A 9,575-nucleotide genomic window follows, 5' to 3' on the forward strand; every position below is an offset into this window, starting at 1 on the left:
AAAAAAAAAAAAAAAAAAAAGGCCGAAACATGTTACCAAAGCCCTCATTCAAGACAGGGAAAAAAAGAAAACACCTGTGAAATTCTAATCATCAAATGAAAATTCCTGATCCAAATTCCAGGAGGTTTCTCCTCCACATTTGGGATCAGTTAAATTCGTAAACATACCAAAAGGCATTTGCACTTTGCAGCATGTTCTGCCAGTGACAGCAGAGAAGGCAAAGAACACAGAGGGATTAATCAGAGACAGAAGTAATTAAAGCCAGAAGGGATCAAATGGCCCACAGGTCAAAGGGAATTAAAATCTGAGCACAACTGTTATATAAGGGGGTAAAAATAAAATGCACATTGCTGGCATATTTAACTGCAAATATACTGCAGTTACTAGACAGGTTGGAGCAAAACTCCTTGGTCTACAAATCTTTGGAGAAAGGTTTGTAAATGAAGGCAACACAGAGAGCGTGCCCTGCACTTCAGGGTCCATTGTCCAAGTGTCTACTAAGTTTTTTCTCGGTCCACAAAAACGACAAACTTCCTGAAGAAAGGACGTGCATTTCTGCATTTATTTCTCTATTGGTTATACACGGCGCTTTATAAACCTGACTGCATGCCTGATGATTATCTCAATTCAGTATTATTTGCCACATTCCGGTGAGATAAGCAGTCCCTGCACCCACTTTATAAATGATAAGGATGACATTGCAGAGGTCATTTTTCTAGACTGCACAGCCTGAGAAAAGCATGGCCCGGCCTGGCACTCTGAGCCTGGGAACTGGGAACCCTGCCCAAGCCAGGCCGCCCTGCCTCACTGCCTGGCTTGGAGCCCTTTCTGAGAAGCCTGCCTTTCTCTCCATCCAGGTTCCTTGACTGCTGTCAGGGACCTCTTTAGTCTCCACCCTCTGTATAGACCAGCAAAGTTGTTGAGAAGCCAATAAAGCATGTGCCTTCCACCTGTCCCACTCAGGTCCCAGTGTCACAGCCCAAGACAGGCAGGTCAGCCAAGGAGAAAGACCCCTGCTGACCTGTCAAGTGGTCAGCACCTGGTACTAGCCCCTTGGCTTTAACAGTTCTGTTTGCTGTGACTTTCAGTTTCCTCTGCCACAGTGTTGGGTAATGCTTCCCCTTCTGATTGCTCTGAAGATTGTGAGAAATACAAAGGTGAAGTAGAAGGGAACTGTAATTGTGAGGTATTGGTGTTTTCCCTCACTCCTTACCCACCTCCCCAGCATACACACACACACACACACACACACACACACACACGGCTACCACAGATTACCAGAAATTCAAAAATTCAAAGCAGTGAACAGTAAAGCCATTTTCAATTTCAAAAAGCACTTCATAAATTTCACTTCAGTGGCTGGGAAAGGCAAGCTGCTGCCTCTAGCTCCACCCTCTCCCATCCGCCCGCATCCTTCTGGACCCTGCAGCTGGTCTCCCACGAGGAACCTGCCCCTTCTGCAGGAAGAGCCCATTCTAGAATTCCACTCCCAGCCCCTGTCCTGCTGTGTAATTGGAGCATGACGTCTACGAGGGAACTTTGGGTGAGCTATCAGTGTGCAGAAATTTAGCTGAGGCTCCTTCCCCTTGCCCTTGAAGGAGTGCTGACCCTGCCCCACACATTGGGGGGCATTTTCTTGGATGCCCATGAATTGACTTGCTCATTTGAACCTTTCACAGGGGAGTGAGAAGACATAGAATGGTAGAAGGGTCAAGGTGGGCAGGCCAGGCCAGGAAACACTGCCCTGGGGCAGCTGCAGTCTGCACTGGCTGAACTGGGGCATTAGGAATGGCCAGACCCACTGGCACAAGCCAGGCATCAGGGCCTCCCACCTCAGTGGGAGGGTCCCTCGGAACACCTGCTCTGCTCCCTCCCCCACACCTAAGGTTCGCAGGCTGAGAATTTATCGAAAGTCCTTCACTGAGTGAGTGCCAAGCATGGGGCCAGCAGAGATGGTGAATGCAAATTTCATTTGAGTCACAACTTGTGAAATGTTAAGTTAATACTTTCCAGAATATGTCACCAGGTCTAATTCAGATGGCAGGAAAGCTGGCTCACTTGACTCTGCTGCTTATGCTGGGATCCTGGAGGCCTTGGAAACCATATTGCCTTACCTTTTTCCATGTGGGTCTTTCTGTGGTCTGGGTGCATGCTAAATCTCTTTAACAGGAAAATTCATTTCTCAAAACATGAAAATTCCCAAACAGAATCAGACTAAGTTGTCCTGCATTAAACAAAATTCTTGATCCTTTTATTTGGACTTGGGGAAGCCAGCAAGGGGGTGAACACATGTGTACAAAAATAGGCAATGGAGTTCACTCCGGGTGTGTAAGCAATCCTTAAGGAGTTATAAACTGCTCTGCACCTTCAGTCAGGCTTCCTATGGGAGCTGCCCTGGTCCCAACCAGGCACCCTGGCCACATAAACCTGCTGACATGGAGGTGGACGGGGGTGTGGGTGGAGGAAACACTCTGGAGGGTACCAAAGGGCACGTATAAGGCAAAGGATTCTGTTCCAGGAAAAGCTGAGCCCTGACAGAGGTACTGCCAGACTGCCTCCCATGATAATAGGGAGTTCAAGGAGCCCATATCTGTCAGGGAAGGATCCAGAATCTCATGAACTGGGACTCTCGCCAGTGTGGGGTCTTCCCAAATGCCCCGGTCTGAAGCCACATTACATCTGCTCTTGCCTCCAGGATCAGCACATAGGTCATGCTTTTAAAGGCCACCGATCCTGATTCTCCGACTTGTCTTCAGGTCGGACCTGCATCCTCAGTGGGCTGGACCTCCCTGTGGGAAGGTTAACAGCATGGTGACGTGGCATCTCCACACTCCTAAGGCACTGCCTGTCAGTCCCATGCTCAGGCCACACCTCTTGGTATTACCCGCAGCTCCCAGCTTCTCTCTCACCCACATCCAGCCTCAGCAAATCCTATTGGCTCCATCCCCAAAACATAGCCAGACTCTGACCACTCATGGCCCCTGCTGTCCCCATCAAATCAAGCCATCCTCTCTAGTGTGTTATTCAACAAGCCTCCAACTTGCTCTTTTCATTCCTGCCCTTGCCTCTTCCCCATCTGCTCTCAACACAGCAGCCAGAATGACCATTTATGAAAGTTAAATTAAGACTCACCCCTGCTGTCAGGTTGCTGATGGCTTTCTGGCTCACTCGCCGAACTCCTCTGTTCTCATCTCCTGCCTGGCCCTTCCTTGAACCTGTCAGACATGCATCTGCCTTGGCCTTTGCACTCAGTGTTCCTTCTGCCTGAAATGCTGATTGCTTTACTTCCTTCAAGTCTCTATTTGTAAGTTCCCTTCTGAATGAGGCCTGTCCTATCCACTTTGCTGGGAATTCCCAACCCCCATCTAACACTTTATATCCTCTTTATCTGATTCATACCTTGTTATCAGCATTTAACAACATATCTAATAAAATATATTTTTGCTTATGTATCATGGATGTTTTCCTGTCTGCTCTGCAGAATGTGAGTCTCCAAGACAGGAACTTTAACTGCTTTGTTTACTTCTATATTTGCACTTTCTAAGCAGTGCCCTGAACAGAGCAGGTGCTCACATTTGTGGATGAATGAATGAATGACTCTATCTATCCAATGCTCAGGAAGTCCCAATCTTGGGCTTTGGCCTGATTTATTCCCAGGGATCCAGTCCTTATTTCAATTTCCCTGAACCCCAAAAGTCTATGAGAATAAGACTTCCATTTTCCAGGAAGATGGAGTAGATATATTTTCCCTATTCCTGCTAAGTATAACGAAAAACCCTAGAGATTCATAGTCTTATAATACCCAAATGTCTGTATTTCAATCAAAAGTCATTTATACACCAACAACCAAAAAGAACTCAAGATGAATGAGAAGACAATTAACAAACACCAACACCGAGATGACACAGCAGTTAGAATTATCCTTCAAGAATTTTAATACAACCATTATGAAAAGTGCTGCAATTAGCAATTAAAAACAAGCTTGAAACACAGGAAAATAAGAAGTTTCAGCAAAGAAATCCAAAAATCTCAAAGAAGGCAGAGGGTAAAAAGAAGACACAGATGAAAATTTTAGAACTAAAAAAAATGCAATAACTGAAATATAAAATTCAGTGAATGGGCACAACAGCAGAATGTAGAGGACAAAAGAAAACAAATCAATAAACTTAAAGATAGAACAATAGAAATTAATCTGAACAACAAAGAGGAAACAGACTGAAAAAAATTATCATGACCTCATCTACATGTATGACTATAACAAAACATTTAACTTGTCATCAAACTTCTAGAAGGAGAGGGGGATCATGGAATTAAAAATGTTTTCAAAAAACAATGGTAAAATTACCAAATGTGGCCAAAATAACCTATAAATTTAGAGATTGAAGAAGCTGAATGAATTTCAAATGTGATAGATTCAAAGAAATTCACTCCAAGAGACACCATAGTAAAACTTATAAAAACTATAGACAAAGAATCCTGAAAGCAAAAAGAGAAAACAGTACATTGCCTACATGGGAAAAATAATTTAAATTACAGTAGATTTTTTATCAGGAACCATGGAGGCCCAAGGGAGGGGCAAAACACTTTTCAAATGGTATAAGAAAAAAAAGTGTTCACCCAGAACTCTATACTCACCTGAAGTATTCCTAAGTAATAAAGGAGAATTAAAGATTCTCTCAAAGGAAAACTAAAAGAAGGGAAATAAAAATTACATTGGAAATGAAAATTATAATGCAACATATCAAAATTCATGGGATGCAATTATTCAATTCCAAGACTAAAATTTATACATTACATGCTTCCATTAGAAAAGAGAAAAAGTCTCAAATCAATAACTAAATTATCATCTTAAAATCAAAATAAACCCAAAGCAAGCAGAAGGAAGGAAACAAAGACCAGAGCAAGGATCAGTGGGATTGAAAACAGAAAAACAGTACAGAACTTTAATGAAAGCAAAAGCTTGCTCTTTGCAAAGGAAAATAAAATTGATTAATTTCTAGCAAAACTTAAAAAGAAAGAAGACAGTCCAGTATACCAGTACTGGTTGAGTATCCCTTATTCAAAATGCTTAGGACCAGAAATGTTTTGGATTTGGGACTTTTTCAGCGTTTGAACTATCTGCATTATACTTATAGTTAAAAATCCTTAATCTGAAAATGCAAAATCTAAAATGCTCCAATAAGCATTTCCTTTGAGTGTCAAGTCAATGTTCAAAAATTTTCAGATTTTGATGCATTTTGGATTTTGATTTTTTTTGATTAGAGATATTCAAACATATCGGAAATGAAAAGATAGCCATAGACCCTGCAGACATCAAAAAGATAATGAGCACTCTGAACAACTCTACATATGTAAATTTGACAAGATGCATAAAACGGACAAATTATTCAAAAAGCACAAAGTAGCACAACTCCTCCAATGTAAAATAAATAACTCGAATAATCCTATAAACAATTCAGAATATTAAATTCATAATTATAAACCTTCCATTAGAAAAATCTCCAGGCTTAGACGGTTTCACTGAAGAATTCTATCAAATGGTCTGACATGGTTTGAGTCTGTGTCTCCACCCAAATCTCATGTCAAATTGTAATCTCTAATGTTGGAGGTGGGGTTTGGTTGGAAGTAATTGGATCGTGCAGGCAGATTTCCCCTTTGGTGCTGTTCTCATAATCGTGAGTGAGTTATCAAGTTATCTGTTTGTTTAAAAGTGTGTAGCACCTCTGCCCTCTCTCTCTTCCTCCTGCTGTGGATGTGAAAGATGTGCCTGTTTCCCCTTCACCTTCTACCATGATTGTAAGTTTCCTGAGGCCTCCATAGCCATGCTTTCTGTACAGCCTGCAGAACCCTAAGCCAATTAAACCTCTTTTCTTTATAAATTACCCAATTTCAGGTATTTCTTTATAGCAGTGTGAGGAGGAACTAATACATGGTCTAAGAGAAAGCACACCAGATCTATACAGTGTCTTCCAGAAAAAAAGATAATATTTTCTAATGTATTTCATGAAGCCAGTATTACCCTGATATCACAAAGAAAAAGATATTTGCAAATAGAATTTAGCAATACATACAAAGAATATACAACATGACCAAGTATGGCTTGTTCCAGGAGTGCAAGTCTGGTTAAATATTGGAAAATTGATCAGTGTAATCTACTGTATTAATGGATGCTAAAAAAGCATTTGACAGAATTCAATACCCATTTATGACAAAAACTGTCATAAGATAGTGGTAGAGAGAAACTTTTTCAACTTGATAAAGAATACCTACAAAACAGCTAACATTGTACTTAATGGTAAAAGACTGAATGTTTTCCCCTAAAATTGTAAACGAGGCATGGATTCCACTTTCATGTGACACTGCTACTCAGCAGAATACTTGAAATCCCTACCCAGCACATTAAGGCAAAGAAATGAAATTAAAGTCATACAGATTAGGAGAGAAGTAAAACTGTTCCTATTTATGGATGACATGATGGCCAATGCAGATTAAAAACAACAGCAACAACAAAAATAAATTCTAGAATAAATGAGGTCAACAAGATACAGGTTCACAGATACAAGATAAATATTTAAAAATCAATTGTATTTGTATATACTACCAATGAACATATGAAAATGAAAATTTTAAATGCAATACTGAAACCTAAAAAAATACTTAAGTGTAAATCTAAGAAAATATGTACAGGACTTTATGCTGAAAACTACCAAATGCTGATGAAATAAATAAAAGAAGACCTAAATAAATGGAGATGATGCTGTGTTCATGGATTAGAAGGCTTGATATCGTGAACACATAAACTCTCTGCTGAATTGATATACAGGTTTATTAAAATTTCAGCAAGGTTTTTTGTAGATAGAGACAATTTAGATAGACATAATATAAATAAGATTGTTCCCAAATTTATATAGAAATCTGTATGGAATAGCGAAAATAATTCTGAAAAAGAAAAATAAAATAGGAGGAATCATCTACCTGATTGCAAGACTTATTATACAGCTAAAGTAATCTTGACCGTTGTATATTACCCAAGGGTTATACACATAGATCAATGGAACAGAGTAGACAACCCAAAAGTAGACCCACACAAATGTGTTCCCCTATTTTTTGACAGAAGCACAAAAGCAACTTCCTGGAGGACGGACAGTCTTTTCAACAAATGGTTCGAGAGCAATAAAAACAATACACCTTGTCCTAAGCCTCACACCTTTTATAAAAATTATCTCCAGGTACATCATACATTTAAATATAAAACATAAGAACTTTTAGAAAAAAACATAAGAGAAAATATTTTAGACTTAGGGCTTGGTGAAATGTTCTTAGACATGACACCAAAACACATTACGCAAATGACCAATTGGACCTCATCAAAACCCAAAGTGTTTTTCTCTGATAATGACCCTGTTAAAAGAATAAAGGCAAGTTACAGACTGGAGAAAATTACATACAAATCATACATCTAAAAAGTACTCATATCTAGAATGTAGGTCTCAAAATTTAAGATTAAAAAACACACAAATATTCCAATTAGAAAATGGGCCAAAGACGGAAAGTGACATTTTATCAAAGTGGATCTATGAATAATAAATAAACACATGAAAAGGTGTTCAACATCACTGGCCATTAGGAAAATGCAAATTAAAACCACCATGACATATAACTCCATACATATTAGACCAGAAAATATAAAATAAACATATGCATATATGGCCCAATGAAGACCTTTGACAAGGTGCCAAGACTATATAATGGGGAGAAGATCGTCTCTTTAACAAATAGTCTTGGAAAAAAACAGATATCCACACACCAAAGCATAAAATTGGACCCTTTTATTACAATATGCATGAAAATAATTTCCAAATGGATTAAATACTTAAACTTCAAAGTTGAAACTCTGAGAAGAAAACATAGAGGAAAAGCTCCATGACATTGGTCCTGGAAATGGTTTTTTGCATATGGCATCTGAAGTGCAGGCAACAAGACCAGGTGTAGACAAGCGGGATTACATCAAACTAAAACGCTTCTGCCTAGCAAAAGAGAAACTAAGGTGAACAGGCAACCTATGGAATGGAAAAAAAATTTGCAAACCATATATATAATAGGCAGAGTCAAAATCCAAAATATATAAGGAATGCCTACAACTCAATAGCAGAACAACAGATAGCCTGATTTTAAAATAGGCAAGTGACTTAAATAGAAATTTCTCAAAAGAAAACATACAAATGGCTTGTAGGTATATGAAAAGATGCTCAACATTACCAATGATCAGGGAAATACAAATTGAAACCACAATGAGAATGGCTGCTATCAAAAAGATAAATGATAACAAGCATTAGCAAAGATGCAGAGAAACTGGAACCCTTGTACACTATTGGTGGAAAAATAAAATGGCATGGTGCTGTGGAAAACAGCACGAAGGTTCTTCAAAACATTACAGATAGAACTACTATATGGTTAAACAATTCCATTTCTGAGTGTTCATCTAAAAGAATTGACATCAGGGTCCAGAAAAGATATTTTTACTACTATGTTCATTACAGCATTATGAAGCTGAGATGTGAAAACATTCCTGAATGTCCATCAACAGATGAATGGATACAGAAATTGTGTTATACACAGACAATGGCATATTACTCAGCCTGAAAAAGAAAATCCTGCCACATTTGACAACATGGATGAAACCTGAGGACATAACGCTAAGTGAAAAAGCCAGACACAGAAGGACAAGTGCTGCATGAGTCCACTTCTACGAATTATCTGAAATATTCAAATTCATAGAAGCAGAGAGTAGAATGGTGGTTGCCAGGCTAGGGGTAGAGGAAATGAGAAGTGATTATTTTGAGTGGGTACAGAGCCTCAGCTATGCAAGGTGAGTACACTCTAGAGATCTGCTTATGACATTTTGCCTTTAGTTCACAATATTATATTGTACCCTTAAAATGTGTTAAGAGGGTAGATCTCATGTTAAATATTCTTACTACAATAAAACAAAATATAATAACAACACAAAATGCAAGTGAGAATGTGGAGAAATTGGATCACTCATACATTACTAATGGGAATGTGAAATCTTAGCCACTCTGGAAAAGAGTTTGGCATTTTTTTTTATAAACTAAATATCCACTTGCTGTTTGAGCCAGAACTGCACTTCTGGGCATTTGTCCCAGAAAAATGAAAATGTTTGCATGCAAAAACTTGTACACAAACATTCAAGGCAGCTCATTTTATAAGAGCCAAAACTTATCCCAGATGCCCTCTAATGGATAAGTGTAGTTAAACAAACTGGTGCCACGGAAAATTATTCAGCAAAAAAATTCACTTGTCGATACATGCAACATAGATGGATCATAAGGGCATTGTGAGTAGAAAAAGAAAAGCCCATCTCAAAAGGTCACATACTGTATAATTCCATTTAGCTAACATTCTTATATTGACAAAATTATAGAAAAAGAAACTAGATTGGTGGTTGTAGGAGTGAGGGATGGTAGGGAGGAGTGGGTGACAGAAGGGAAATATGGAGATCTTTGTGGTGAGAGAATAGTTCTGTATCTTGATGGCAGTGGTGGATACACAAA

This window comes from Cebus imitator, unplaced genomic scaffold, assembly GCF_001604975.1.
Source record: "Cebus imitator isolate Cc_AM_T3 unplaced genomic scaffold, Cebus_imitator-1.0 Scaffold525, whole genome shotgun sequence".
In the NCBI taxonomy this organism is placed as follows: domain Eukaryota; kingdom Metazoa; phylum Chordata; class Mammalia; order Primates; family Cebidae; genus Cebus; species Cebus imitator.